Source organism: Ceratotherium simum, chromosome 24 (genome assembly GCF_057802395.1).
Source record: "Ceratotherium simum simum isolate JZ-2026a chromosome 24, ASM5780239v1, whole genome shotgun sequence".
NCBI classification, from domain to species: Eukaryota; Metazoa; Chordata; class Mammalia; order Perissodactyla; family Rhinocerotidae; genus Ceratotherium; species Ceratotherium simum.
This window is the reverse complement of record NC_141923.1, coordinates 23,444,606-23,458,560: the sequence shown is the minus strand read 5'-3', so window position 1 is coordinate 23,458,560 and position 13,955 is coordinate 23,444,606. Positions and strand designations below refer to the sequence as shown.

The following is a 13,955-nucleotide window of genomic DNA, read 5'->3' as shown; positions in this document are numbered from 1 at the left end:
TTGGCAAAGTCCAAAGTTAATTTTCTGTACTAAAGCTCTCCATCGAGATTTAATGAATAAGGGAAGAAAAAGGTCAATATAAATGTGAAGGATCCTCAAGTATTTCTTGATTAATCCAAGTTTATAAAAGTAATCTCTTTCAGGATAATAGCTCCCCTGCTTTCAACATTCTTCCGATAGCTTGAGTTACAGGTTGCACTTAGTCAACTTCATTGAAAGCAAGGGCATGCTACCAGCAACAAATATTAGAGCACTGGGTGAAAACAAAGCGGATTGAAAACATGAGACTCCTTTTTTCTTTCTCCAGCTAAAAAGTTCTTACCCTTCCTAATTATGGAATTTTTCAGAAACTAAATGTGACAAGTTCTAAGTTGTCTTTGGAGAATATTAAATTTAGCTCTATTCTACCTAAATCTAATGGGAAATTTGTGAATAAGCATTCTTAGAACAAAATCAAAAGAAAACCAAATCCAAATTTAACTTTTGTGTCCAAGAAAGAGACCAGAATTAATATTTATACTGTGTTACTAAATTCCCCTCCCCGGGTCATCACCTAATATCCAGTGCCCATTTCTTTTTACTGGCCCTGGGTCCAGCAAAGCTCATTCATACAGACCTTTCCTGTTCCTGGCTGTCCTGGCCTAACCTTAATGAGGCGGAAATAGAATTGAACCAGATATACGAATAGAACACCCAGCCAGGTTTGAGTAGTTGGAAATCTGTTCGTTTTCTAAGAATAAAATGAACTTTTTTTTTAATGGTGGCATCTCATTCTTCTCAAAAAACAGAAACCTATTTTGGCCTTATGTTTGGTGCCATTAAATAAAGATTAAGATTCTTTCAGGGAAATGTCATAAAGAAGTACCTCCACTTAATGTGTGATCTATACACGTAATTCCCATTAACACTAGAGAACAAACATGTAAAAAGCTTTATGGAAGGAAGTAAGGGGAAAAGGGAAGTTTGAAACTCTTTTTAGTAAGGCAGCCAAGGGTCAGTTTTGAGCAAGAACAAGAAACAACAGGTGACATGTACTGATGTTGACCACGACAATAAAATGCACCTTTAAAAATCCTTTTTGTGGGGGCTGGCCCCATGGCTTGGCGGTTAACTGTACGCACTCCACTACTGGCGGCCCGGGTTCGGATCCCGGGCGCGCACCGACCCATGGCTTCTCCAGCCATTCTGAGGCCACGTCCCACATACAGCAACTAGACGGATGTGCAACTATGACAGGCAACTATCTACTGGGGCTTAGGGGAAAAAAAAAAAAGGAGGAGGATTGGCAATAGATGTTAGCTCAGGGCCGGTCTTCCCCAGCAAAAAGAGGAGGATTGGCATGGATGTTAGTTCAGGGCTGATCTTCCTCATTAAAAAAAAAAAAATCCTTTGTGAAGACAAGGACTCCTGAGTAAACCAAGTTTAAGTTGAAAGTGCCACTGAACATCCTGTCTCTTGCTATTCTATATACTTTAAGTTTTTCAAAGCTATCACTAAAGCAGAGTACTTTAGATTGATAATTTATATCTTCCAAGAACATGGAGGAAAAAAGTAAAAGTTAATTGGTTTTTAATTCACCTAGTACAAGTTTTAAAAAGGTAATTTGTCATTTTTGATCTGACATTGCTTATGGGCATGCCAACTGTAGAAGAATTATGGCAAGGGATATAGAAAATGATAGAGAGAGGAAATCGGAGTTCTCTTAGGTTTTGCATCAACATTCTTTTGTTGTTGTTTGCAAGCTTTATTGCCCTCTTCATATTTATGCTTGTCAGCAAATTTCCCTTGGCTACATTCAAAAGGCAGCTGTTCATCCACAGTCCCCAATGAATAAAGAACATATCAAAGCCAATTCTTGGCCCCAGTGACATGATCTGATTTCTAGAAGAGTTGCCAGCTTCCTCCTCTTAAGAGACTCACAATGTGTCACTTGGACCCAGACAGCTTACATATTTATTTTTAAATTAACTATTACTATATCCCAATGACAACACTGCAAAAGTAGGATAATCGCTGTTGAGACTCGAAGGCTCAAAGCAAGTAGTAATGCAATTTTTTAAACAATACCATAGATTTGGAATGTCTATAACATCTTAAAATAAGAATGATGCAGATTCCTCCCTAAAAGCTTATAACAGGTGTAACAGATGTGGTAACATTGTGAGCAGAAGAGATATGGCTGATCAAGAATTTGAAACAAGCACAAGCAAATGACAGAACCTGGCTCATGCGATATATCAAGAGCGATTTTGATATGGGAACACCAGGGGCAGAATCATATTAGCTATAAAGATTTTCGACCACTCTAGATGAGAATTCAGCTCCCAAAGTAATAAGTAAACTCCCATAACGAGACTGCTGACAGAGGACAAGAAGCAATTAGACAGCAGAATGAAACTTCTGTCACGTTAACTGACCTACATGAACACAAAGCATAAACGTGGCCTGCGAATACTTGAGGAAATGAATTTAGAGACATTTTTAGAAAGACAGTGGAAAGAATATTGTGACAAGCATTAAAATGATTTCAAAGGACAAAGTTATTGAAGAACTTTGTTCCCTTCAAGGAAAAGGCGGACCTTTTAACCGAAAATGAGCTTTGCTAATTAAGGCAAAAGTCATAAAGTACAAATAGTTCTTAGTTAAATTTTGTTGGAAAAGATATTCTAGAGACAAAAGCAGCAAGATTTGGTAATAATTTTGCCCCACAGCAGGAAAGGAGTCAGGAAAAATATATAGATTCCAAAATGCCCCTATCTTATCTCTTAAGAGAAAAATATTTATCTTAACATATATTTCAATTTATTATTATTACCTGCTCTAGGGTCTGTCTTCTCCATTGGACTGTATGCTCCCTGAGGGCATGGGGCTTGACACATAACAAGTGCACCGTAAATACTTGTTAAATGAATGAGGATATGCATGCATTGGTATGCAAGCAGAAAATCACAGCAGTACTGCCATTATTTATGGCTTTCCTTCATGTAACAAGCCTTAGTGATGCCTACAATTCTCCAGTTTACCTAGCTGAAAGTTCTGCCACTTTAAAATTTTGAAATTATTATACTAAATATAATGAAATGCACTTGCTGATCTAAATAATTATGGTATTACTATTGAAACGTAACAGTGACATTTATATTTTAACTAATAGAACAGGCCAGTATTAATCTGTTACACTGGAAACTACTGAATCAGGTATGTATTTTGTTAGCAGCATTTGCTTTTTAAAAATTCCTGTAAAACTATTCTATATAATGATGACACCCATTTTCCAAGTCAGATGTGCAATTATACGACAAGTCAGCAGTACTTATGATTCCTCAATTATTATGATGGATTCTGCCTACCCATGTTCCTTATCAAGTGGTTTGAGAGGTCTTTTACTGAAGCACAACCCTAAACTTTCCTGGAATCCAGGCCCTTTTAACTGCCATGTTCCCAGAGCCAGAGAGTGGATGCTACAGGCTGTGTTTATCCAAGATTGCAGATCCGAGGTATGTGGCAAATGCTTATAAATGGATGGGTAGCTCTTTTATGCACACTAAAGATACCGTGAATTATCAAGATTATAACATCTTCAGTCTCCCAGTAGTTTATTTTCCCCTCTTCCCTTCTTTACTCATAAATCCCTCAATGACAGAACTGAATCTGGCTCTGAAACATGCAGAGGTTTAAATAACAGGATGGGGCTCATAGCACCTCAAATACTTCATCTATATTTAGTTTTTGTAAAATTAAAAGTCTTCAGTTTGTACATATTACCTGAATTAACATGTCAACTTATCATATGTTAAAATATTCTTTGCTTATTGTATCATATCAATTAGTTCTGAGATACAAATGTAATAACTGACACTCATATAATAACTGTGACTCTTGAGTGAGTTAAGTGCCATTTTCTACATTAGACAGATTTGGCAATTATGTAGAACACAAAATTAGTTCTTCTATTAGATCTTACGGTTGCAGTGATAAATCTGGACGAGTCTATAAGTAACATAAATTTAGCCTACAACAGATTTAGGTATAGACAGACACATGTTAAAGAGCAATTTAAAAGCATTAACAGATCATTGTCATGTTGACCAGAGTACTTCAATAACATTTACTAAATGTTTGTTATTTTTAGGTACAATGCTAAGTACAGTCAATCTTCACAACAATTTTTGAGGTACACAGTATTATTTTTATCCACGTTTTATACATGAGAGGAAACTGAGGGTCAGAACTGTTATATAACATTCCCAAAGTCACTTAGTAAAGCTAAGCCTGCTTTTTTAACCATTCAGCTATTCTATGTCTCTAGCACATTTTCCTTATATATATCCTTTGAAACATATAGAAACATTTTACCTAAATTATCCATTTTACCTGAAAAAAAGTTCTACCCAACATCTTTAGCTGAGTTATTTCTTTGCTTGGAAAAAAATAAAAGCCATATTTTTATCCACTGACTTACTCATGTCTTTCTACAGAAAACACATGTACCAGGAATTCCATATTCCCCAACCCCGCTTCCCACATTGACAAGAGTAGAAGGGCTTGCTAAGCCATTACCTTAACAGTGGTCTCTGGAATCCCTCTGTGTTAGGGTCTTGATTTGATGAGATTCATTTCTTTGGAACCCATTACAAAATGTGAGCCCAGGGATGTCTCTCAGGATAGTGTCATAGTGCCAGGTGGCGCTTGGCTGATACAATATGGTTGGTATCATTGTTAATCATTTTGTATCTTGCCATGGGCTGTCTAATAAACCTCTTGGAGGCTTCTCGTGAAAAAAAAAATAACACTATTGAAAATGAAGCATAAGAGGAAGAAAGACTGATGCTATTGCTTTGGCTGGTGGGGGAACACTTTTTATTTAATATGTACTCTTTTTATAATAGTTACTAGTACCATTTCGAGACTGGGAAAATGCGTCATTTCTTGAAGAAACTGAATAAAAAAATGGACTTAGGTAAAAACGAATTAGCCTGGAGTCAAGCTGATGACAAATTTAGTATCAGGTAGTAGAGAAATTGTATATCAAGTTATGAATTTTGCACATTAGATCTTAGAGAGATGGCAGTCATTTGAAATATGAAGTTATGGAAGGAGATTCATTATTCAAAACATTTTGATGTGAAAATGACCAGGAGTCCCATAAAAATCAAGACAGTGCTAAACACTAAGCAAGGTTCAATGGAGGTTTAATTGTTGAATGAAAGTTCATTTGCCTGAACACAAGCTTGGTCATCCAATGAAAAAGAAATACGAGGCTACGCAGTAGAACTAGTAAGTTGGTATTATAAAAAGGGTATTAAATAAAAAGTGCTCCCCCACCAGACAAAGCAACGGCATCAGTCTTTCCTCCTCTTCTGCTTCATTTCAACAGTGCTATTATTTCCATCTAATTAAAACTAAAGAGTCTACTGGTTTGTTGCACTAATATTTGTCATTGCCAGGACCACCCCTAGATCTTAGAGCCACCATCAACATACTTCAAAGACATGAGAGGCCCTGGACAATCACAGAGGAAGGAGGAAGTTGTTGTTCTGCCTAATGGTCTGAGGTCATGAATCCTTTTTAATTAAAGAAATGTTTCTGCCTATGACAGAGGCTAAAGTGAAGTCTACCTCTTAAGAATAACAACAACAATACAAATAGTGCAAATTGTTTTCAAGGGGAATATTTATACAATTGAGAGACCAAACTGTTTGCAGGAAATTCGATGCACTCGTTACCTAGATACATATAAATAAACTGTAAATACAGGCCAATATTGTCCCTTAAAAAGATATTGCGAAATTACAATTCTTATCTTTTCATTAAAGGTTTTTCCTGGGCTGTTTGACTTCAAATAACTATATGGATTAAGCAATATAAGTACGTTTTTCCGGAATGCTTTATGCTTTATAATTCAAATTTTTCACTAATGTTGCCTCTCAACTCCAACTAATGAGATTTAAAAAATGATCAGAATAACTAACAAAATATGAATTCCCAGTAGTGTTGGGGAGGGTGGATGAAATTGCTTAATGGACTGAAGAACATCAATTGCTTAATTATACAGAATACATTGGGCTGAAACAATATCACTCAGTTTCTATCAAATCTTCCATCAGCAGAGATAGAAGCTTTCTGGCTGCTTAGCCAAATGCTTTTTCCAGATTTGGTAGAACTACAAGATTCTTAGATATGAGCAACTTGATCTAAGCTGAATGCATGAGAAACAGCAGTGACAACATTTCAAATGACCTTAGTTTCAGAGGAAAATATTTGTTGAAACATTCAATAACTAATTAATTAAAAATGGGTACGTACATCATTTGTGGGCACTAAAATATTTAGGAAAGTTAGTCTAAATAGTTTATGCCATGGAAGGTGGCTGACATATTTTATAGTGGCAACTCTGCTTCCATTTAGAATAGAAAATATTAAGCATAATTTCAAACATCAAATTTTGAAGTCTATCTAAAGAACAAATAATATAGCAGTCTCTAAAGATGGTTATTTTACTACCTTTTTAATTAATGACTGATTATAAAATTTTTTTAAAAAGTCAACTATCTTCAAAGAATTATTATTCACTGTGACCTTAGTCTTTGCAAGACTCAAGATGAACTATCAAGGTCAATCTCTACCTTTTCCACTCAACAATATAAAGCCATGTGTCCAGACTTTAATTTGACAGCATACAGTTAAATGGAGGATTTGCAACACTGCAAAGAAAGAAAAATGGGGAAAAAAGGATAACCTATGTAATTATATTCTGTAACTTAGAATATACCTATTATTTTCCCATATATAGTAATCAGATGACAGATGATGGGATAATTTAAATTAAAAAAAACACTGAGAGAGGAAAAAATGAAACTTTAGACATGTCCCTTGAGCTAATCTCAGGTCTTAAGGACCACATCTGATATTTTTGTGACTGTCCAATAGAAATTTCTGTGATGGTTGAAATGTTCTAGAACTATTCAATATGGAAGCCACTAGCTACATGAGGCTATTGAGCACTGGAAATGTGGCCAGTGCAATTAAAGAACTGAAATTTTATTTAATTTAGTTCTATATGTACTATATACTGACATGTGGCTAGCTGCTTCTGTATTGGAGAGTACAGTTCTATACTTTACTTTTGTCTTTACCATCCTTGAAAATGAGACTCTTGAATGTCTGAAATACAAATATGAGAATTCTGTCATTATGTTAGGTTTTGTTGCATAAATAAGCAATCCCAGTATCATAAGTGACAAGGATTATTTTTTATCATTCTCCATGCTATCTCCACCCTATGCTCCAGGCTGGGGGGACAGGCTCTCTCTAGGATACTCCCAGCCTCATGACAGAGGGGAAGCAAAGAGAAACTGCTGGCTGTAATCTGGCTTTAAAAGTTTCTATTTAAAAGTAATTCATGTCACTTCCACTCACATTTTATTGGTCAAAACTAGCATGGCCTCTCTTGATTTCAACAGGATAGAGCCTAATGTCACATGGCCAAGCTGCTGTCAACGGGACCAGGCAATATAATCCACCTCCAAGGAGCAGCAGTAAAAATTTTCAACAATATTGCAATCTACTACAAGAATAAAATTTCGATTTCAGTCAGTGAATATATACAGGTTCTAGGACATTTTGCTTTAGATTATTCGCCAGACAGGATATAAAATGCCCCCGATCTTGTAAACAGCTCTTTCCCAGCCACCTTCCAATAATAACAACAACAACCACTACAAAAGTCACAAGAACAACAGCAGCAAGAGAAATAAGAAGCGCGGCAATAACACCAGCGCTTCCTGATTCCCTCCTCTGTGCCAGGCACTGTGTGTTCATATTCGTGATTTCACCAAATTCCTCCACCAGCTCCAAGAGGTTGGTAGCCTTTCCCTCAGCCCCCTTTAAGAGAGGAGGCTGAAGCTCAGGCCTGACCTAGGAAACTGCAGGACACAATTACATCTCAGATGTCGCAGAGAGGATTGTCCTCAAATCTGATTCTTGTTCCACATTATAGCACTGGATTCAAGGTTGCTCTTTACTAATTGTAATGTCAGTATTCAGAGGTAGCTCCAGTGCAAAATTTACCAGGTAACCCCCTACCCTGCACTCCTCATCTCCTACCTCTCTACATTTCTAAGATTCTAAGATTCTAAGAAGCCCCCAGTGTAACTATCTCCTATACCTGCCCCTGGCAGGAAGATACTAAATCAATCTTCTCATCAATTTTCTTGAAAAATGTACACTTCTAGGGCCTATTTACCACTTTTCATTAGCTGTTCAGCCTGGAATATAAGCTGACTTCAAATATGGACTATGACATAGGTAGCATCTAACAACTGGAAGTTGGAGATGCTCTCTAGTCTAGATGTCCTGGAAAGAGGGTGAGAGGATGGCTTCAAGGACTCCAGGCAGCAGATGTCAGAAAAGACAGACAGGAGTTCAGGTCAAAATCGACCATTTATAGGACTCAGAAATAACTGAACTCATAGATTCTGAAGAAACAACAGCATTAGGGAGTTGACCAAGCTAGGCAATTAAACAATGAGCAAGCTGAGAAAGAGCTATGAGAGGGATGCAGCCAACAAGCTGATGTTTTGGCTAAATGAGGAGCTACAAAGCAATGAGAGGAAATGAGGGCAACGAAAATAATACTGCCTTAATTACTGACCATGCTGGACAATGTGCTAAATAACTGCTTACACCAGCTCTAGGATGGAGGCATTATTTATCTTCAATTTACAGATGAGGAAACGGAGGCCAAGAGGATAAATTCACTGCCTTATCACAAAGTGGAAGAGACAGGATTCAAACCCAGGTCTATTGGACTTCAGGGAAGAGGTTCTTACCCTCTCATGTCAATATATATATATACATTTTTTTTGGTGAGGAAGATTAGCCCTGAGCCAACATCTGTTGCCAATCCTCCTCTTTTTGCTGAGGACGATTGACCCTGGGCTAACATCTGTGCCCATCTTCCTCTACTTTATATGTGGGATGGCTGCCACAGCATGGCTTGATAAGTGGTGTGTATGTCCATGCCCAGGATCCGAACCTGCGAACCCTGGGCTGCTGAAGCAGAGCGCGTGAGCTTAACCACTACACCACTGGGCCAGCCCCTGTCAGTACAAGTTTTAAAAAGAAAGAGAGCCAGCCCTGATGGTCTAGTGGTTAAAGTTCGGTTCTCTCACCACTTTAGTGGCCTGGCTTCATTTCACAGCCATGAAACCACACCACTCGTCTGTCAGTTGCCATACTGTGGCAGCGAATCACATAGAAGAACTAGAAGGACTTACAACTAGGATATACAAGCATGCACTGGGGCTTTGGGTAGGAAAAAGAAAGAGGGGGATTGGCAACAGATGTTAGCTCAGGGCAAATCTTGCCCTGCAAAAAAACAACAAAAAACTGCCAACTGGGGTGAGGGCATGCCTAAAATCAGAACCTTACAGCTTATCAGCTGATTTTATGCTACGAAGCTGTTTCCTATAGCAAATTTCCCTTCCAAGATGTTGGAACTGACTCTGGAAAGATGAATATATGATTCTGCATTCTTGACTTTCCCTCCATAGCATGGGTGATGGAGATCTGACTGCAGTGTGATTACAGCAACTTAGCCAAGCCTTAAAGTAGGTTTATTCTAACAACTGGAAACAAATGAGCAAATACCTCTACCAGCAATAAAGGTTTAAAACCAGAGAGCACAGTAAGAATCTACAATCTTAAAATGGATTTAACTCTAATAGCACACAAAAAAGTCAACTCTAAGCGTCACATGGAACATGCCTACATTGCACAGGTAGGTCGAGGGCAGGTCTGCTTTACTTAGCTGGAGGTCAGTTGCATATGTGATACAGCACTGAAACCTGACCATATTTTAAAACAAATAAGCGAGTATTTCCTGACACTACCAATAGCCAAAATTAACAATATGTGCCCCCCTAGGCTAAAGGAAAGGAAGATCCAATTAATTGGTGATGGCCAGGAGATACCAAAGTTAATTAACTTGGGAGAAAAGGCATAAAGAAGAGACTGAAAGAGGAAAAGAGGGGCTTCCAGATTTAACTGACTCTCTTGGCTTCAGTTCTCACCTCTTTATTGTCAGGTACTATGGCTTAAGATAGGGGTAAAATCAAACGTAGACTACTGCTTATGTAGCAAGTGGCAAAAGCAAAAGTTTCAAACTCCGTAAAAAGAAAAAGGAGGTAACTCACAGGTTAAGCATGAAGAAATGTGATAGTATATACGCAATTCCCATCTTCCAAATGACCAGGCTCACTGTCTAAATGATGCTCTTTGTTCCCTAATCTCTCCTCAGAGAAAAATTAGCAGATACAAGTGCTTTATATTACATAGATAGAGAAAAATCCTTTACTTAAGCAAATGAAAAAAAAGTGGGAGAATTGAATCAAGATGGCTGACTGAGAAAATGCACATTTCTCTACTCCAGGCCCCAAAGTGTAAAATGACAGTTATGAAATAAAATAAATAAAAAAGAAAGATACAGCTATCCCAGGACTAGAAACTAGAAAGTATGCCACTGACAGACCAGAACAGGAAAAATTATTGCAACATTTTAAGTAGATGGAATTGGAATAACAGAGAAAGATGAGAGGAGTAAATATTATCCAAAAGAGGGACAGGAGAAAATCACCTCTGAGGCATGAGCAATTCTAGGGCTTTTCCAATAGCAGAGTAAAACAATTATTAAAAAATCAGGAGAGGACAACCACCAGGGTAGTTAATTTTAGAGCTCCATTAAGCTGATTCAATCAAGTTTGCTTATAATGAGCAGCAGAGGGGAGTGATATGTGTCCCCAGGATAAATCCCTAAGTAATCCTTTAAATAAAACAATAGCATGACAAGAAGAAGGACAAGCACAGCTTAAATTTCCAAGTTCTGCTGACACTAGAGGAAGAAACAAAAGGAAGGGAAGTACCAACTCCAGCCTATGGGCCAAGGACAAAGCATTGAGTTGCTCTGTCAGAACTGGAGTTCTGACACCAGACTCTCACAGATTTGATTCTGGGGCAGGATAAATACGGCAGGTCTTGGTAATTTATATCTCCCAGGAAGTAGCGAAGACTTAATTCCCAGGAAGTCAGCAATAGTCACAGGCCTCTGGTCACATGGCCTGTCTCTCCCCCAGTCAGAACCACTGTGCTCTGAGAAGTCAACAGAGAGTACAAATACACATTAAACAAGAGAACAAGAAATCAGAAAGCCATTTCCAGGACCCAAAACAAGGCAACTATCTTCACAAACATGAAGCCTCACAAACCTCTAATGACGAGCAAGGCTGAAGCCACACAGCTCCTTGGGTCCAGATCATGAAGCAGGTAGTAGACAGGGAGTTCAGCTGCTACAGGATAAGGGGGTCTCAAAGAACTCATTCAAGACAGGGAAACGGGCCCAAGATCTCTGCTTGAAGAGAGAAGCTTAGAGTACGGCTACAGACATTAGAAAGGAGGCTGATGAAAAATGCTGCCTAATGCTGCCTGAGGCTCTTAGGCCTACTGAAGCAGAAAGACACAGACACACCTTACAAATGGAAACACCCAAGTGGCTGAGGGGCTCAGTAATTGGACATGGGTCTAGCCAATATCTTCTAGGGCAAGAAGGTAGAATCAATTATCAGACATGATTTGGGAATGTGGTACAGAGGTAACTCCAGAACTGTTCAACAGGAAGTGGGGAATCTAGAGGAAGAGAGTGAGAAAACAACACAATAACCAATGAATCAAAATGAGTTTTCAATCCCAAATTCCAAAACACTTGAAAAAAATCTAATGCTATAAAGCTGGCCAACAAAATCAACATTCAGAATATGAATTTCCTTCAGAATAAATGAATTTTATAGAGCACTACGACAAAGATTTAAAAATAACATTTATCAGGGCATAGTGGTTAAGTTTGCATGCTCTGCTTTGGTGGCCCGGGGTTCATGGGTTCAGATCCTGGGTGTGGATCTGTGCACCGCTTACCAAGCCATGCTGTGGCAGGCATCCCACATATACAGTAGAGGAAGTTGGGCATGGATGTTAGTCCAGGGCCAATCTTCCTCAGCAAAAAGAGGAGGATTGGCAACAGATGTTAGCTCAGGGCTAATCTTCCTCACACACACACACAAAAAGATAACCTTAAAACAAAAAAGATAATCTTAAAAAAATAGGTAAATAAAAATAACATTTAACATGCTCAAAGAAATGATACTGATGATGAAGATGATGATGGTGTCATTACTGATAATGATTAACAGTAACTGAAAACTTACTATGTGCCAGGCATTGTTTTAAACATCTTATGTGAAGTAACTCATATATTTCATGCACAACCCTCAAAAAAATCTATAAGGTAGATATTTACATTATCCTCATTCTATTGTTGAGAAAATTGAGGCATGGTCAAGTTAAGCAACTTGCCTAAAGGAACACAGCTGTTATGTGAAGAGATGGAATTCAAACCAGGCAGGGTGCCTCCAGAGCCTGTTAGTTTAACTATACCACACCATCTTTCTGAAGGAAGGAATAAAACTCATTGAAATCCTTTTAAGAGGAACAAAAAATTGTGAAACACAATGAGGCAGAAGTAAAACAAGAAATTTGGGATATAAAGAATTATCAAAGTGAAATATTAAGAAATAAATACATAGTCATTCAAATAAAAATTAAATATATGTGATAAACTGTGGACTGGACAAAGTAAATTAGAGAATTAAAAAATGGAAAGTACTGGGGAATTCACTCAGAATGAAGCACAGAGACACAGATTGTTAAAAATAACATGAAACAGCAATTATGTCACATGAAGGACAGATTGAGAGTTCCAATAATTGGTTATTAGGAGTTCCAAAGGGAGAAAATAAAGGAAACGTTAGAGATATAATGTGGGAAGAAATAACGGCTGAAAATCTTAAGAACTGAAGAAAGATGTGAGTTCCCAGATCTCAGGCTTGCATAAAATGTAAGGTGGAGTCAATAAAGAAAAAAACCCACATAAGCTTATCAAAGTGAAATCGCGAAATATTAACAAAAACGTGACAACCTTAAAGGCTACTAGGGAAAGAGAGAAAATGTACAGAAAAGAAATAAAAAAGACAACTAAACTAACAGCAGCTTCTCTTTGGCAACAAAAACTCACAAGAAATAACCATTAAAAGAATTTTAAAAATTAAATTGGAATTTAGTAATCAACAGAATTTGTATCATTGATTCATATTATATACTGTCCCTTCTCATAAAAGAATTATACTTCCTCACCATTGACACAAGGCCAAATGATTTGCTTTGGTCAATGAAATGGGAGGGGAAGTGACATATGCCCCTTCTGTGCAGAAGCTTTAAGAAACATAGTTTGCATCTGCCTTGGTCTTTCCTCCTTGCTACAAAAATGACATGTTCCAAACTGGTGCTGCTCCAGTCTGATTCCCAAAATGAGTATACACCAGCAGCTGACTTACAGTCAACATGTAACACAAGCAGAAAAAATACTTTTGCTGTTATAAGCTACAACAAAAGGGCATCATAAAGACGTTTCCAGACACACACACCAACTCTTTCTCACACACACACACACACACAAATTATCAAAGGAGCTATTTCAGCATGAACAAAAAGAAAACAAGGGGAAAGCAAAGGATATAAGAAACGGATATAGCTTAAATTGAAAAAAATATTGGAATTAACAACTAAATCCTAAAAAAACACAAAACCTTTTGCTTGTGATTCTTTTTCAAAATAAAACTCGAATAAAATCTACACCTTTGAGGGCCGGCCCTGTGGCTTGGTGGTTAAGTGCGCGCACTGCAATGCTGGTGGCCCGGGTTCGGATCCCGGGTGCGCATCGAGGCACCACTTCTCCGCCCATCCTGAGGCCGAGTCCCACATACAGCAACTAGAAGGATGTGCAGCTATGACATACAACTATCTACTGGGGCTTTGGAGGGAAAAAATAAAAAAATAAATAAAATCTT

At 37.8% G+C, this 13,955-nt stretch overlaps 1 protein-coding gene across 11 annotated transcripts in view; it reads right to left on the bottom strand.

Moving 5' to 3' along the window:
• CEP128 (centrosomal protein 128) overlaps positions 1-13,955 on the bottom strand; it is a 405,817-nt gene that overhangs the window by 143,886 nt on the left and 247,976 nt on the right. The window lies entirely within an intron of this gene.